Source organism: Propithecus coquereli, unplaced genomic scaffold, assembly GCF_000956105.1.
Source record: "Propithecus coquereli isolate 6110/MARCELLA unplaced genomic scaffold, Pcoq_1.0 Scaffold187, whole genome shotgun sequence".
NCBI classification, from domain to species: Eukaryota; Metazoa; Chordata; class Mammalia; order Primates; family Indriidae; genus Propithecus; species Propithecus coquereli.
The window spans coordinates 2049987-2051802 of NW_012143523.1; positions in this window are offsets into that span (position 1 = coordinate 2049987).

The following is a 1816-nucleotide window of genomic DNA, read 5'->3' on the forward strand; positions in this document are numbered from 1 at the left end:
TAATGTTTTAATTATTATGGGTCCATAAAAGTTGTATTCTTTATAGGGTACATGTGATGTTTTGATATACATTCATGTGTTGAATATTTTCACATTTTACATTTTAAAATAATTTAAATTTCTTGACATAATAAAGCAAAGAATGTAATCTGTCAGTTCTTAATGATAGGTTTAACCCATTAATAGTTAAATGTTTATGAAAGTATTTAAATATATTTATACTCTTCTTTTGATTGATGAATAAATACAGAAATTTCATGATTCCTAAAGGTTATTGCTATGACTAGCAACATTACTTACATAGGAAGAAAGTTGTGGAGGAATTAAAAGTTGCTGCCAGGGATGACCATATAGATAACTTAAATCTTGAGAAGATGTTTAATTTTGGTTAATTCACCGTTAAAAGACGAATCTCACTCCAGTGGATTTCCACTTCTTTACGGCTTGCCCTTAGCATTTCCATACAGAAATTAAGTCAGAACCGACCTGATGCTATATTGTTGCTAATGGTAAGGAATAGTAAGATTCTTGTGTAACAAAATGTACAAAGATTTAGAAACTATATATTTCTGGCGAACTATAGCTCAGGAATAGACTCAAGTTCATACAAATTTGAATTGTAATCTATTCCTGATACTGAATATGACATAATTAACAAAAGAACCAAACCCTTACATCTATTAGTCAACACGTTCTTCCACTGTTAAGTATTCATAAGCGGTAAAAATATAATCAGATAATTGTCAGTTGTGAATTCAGATCTGGTGTGGGACTTGAATATGAGAGGTGTTGGCATATGAATTAAATGTTTAATATTAGTCAATGATAGCATAAGAATATTTCTACATACGTAAGTGTATGCCATTTATTTTAGTGATTGTGCAGATTCTCGTTTTCTTCCAGTTTCTTGGCAATATATCACGGTGTCTCTGGATAAGTGAGATTTTGCTATATATCATATGACATTGCATTTACAGCAACCTGGTTACATTCTCAGGAAGTTTTAGTGAAGAAAACAGTAATGAATTGCTTGCGAAGAGCACTAAAATACTCCAATGTGATTTCACAGTTTTTCTCTAGGTTGAAGGAAGCGGGATTATTTACAAAACAGGATAATATCAGTTCAAAGTGAATCCCCAACACTTAATGATACTAGCTTTTAAAAGTAGCTCTATTAATAATATAAGCACAGTTGCATTTCCTCTTGTATCATCTTTGAATTGTTCTCCAGGCATTGCTTATTCTCTTGACAGCATTGCCAATATAGTTTCGCTAAGTGTGAGGCCTGCCTGTCAACTACTTCCTTCTGTTTTTCTAACTGTTTGGAGAGTAATTACTCCCCAGAGGTTCTAGCATGCTCTGTGCAATATGTGCTGAGCAGTCTGACCAGAAATTCTAATAGACTTAAGCCTGGTCTCCTGCCAGCTCCAACTGTAGAAGGATTCTTGGCTCCTATAATAATTTAAGTACACAAAGCCAAGAAAGAGCTTCTGAACACATTCCTTTGATTCTGGATTTTAAAAGCAGTAGGTTCCTTGAATAGACTAGTTTCCTTTACAAGAGAAAACTAAAAAGTATTGACTAAAATTTACCTTTTCATTTTTCCTAGGTAATCCAGGCTGTATGAAATCAGCAATTTCAAGTTGCAGCAGTTCTGTTGCTTTAAGTTGGGCCATTTTGCCTAATAGAAATACGATTCATGCAACTTAATATGACAAGCCAGCTAAAATTTCTGCCATCCAGCTGCCCATCTTTAACCTTTGGTAGCATATAAATGGATGAAATGAATTAGCCAAAACTTTTGGAAAACATTACA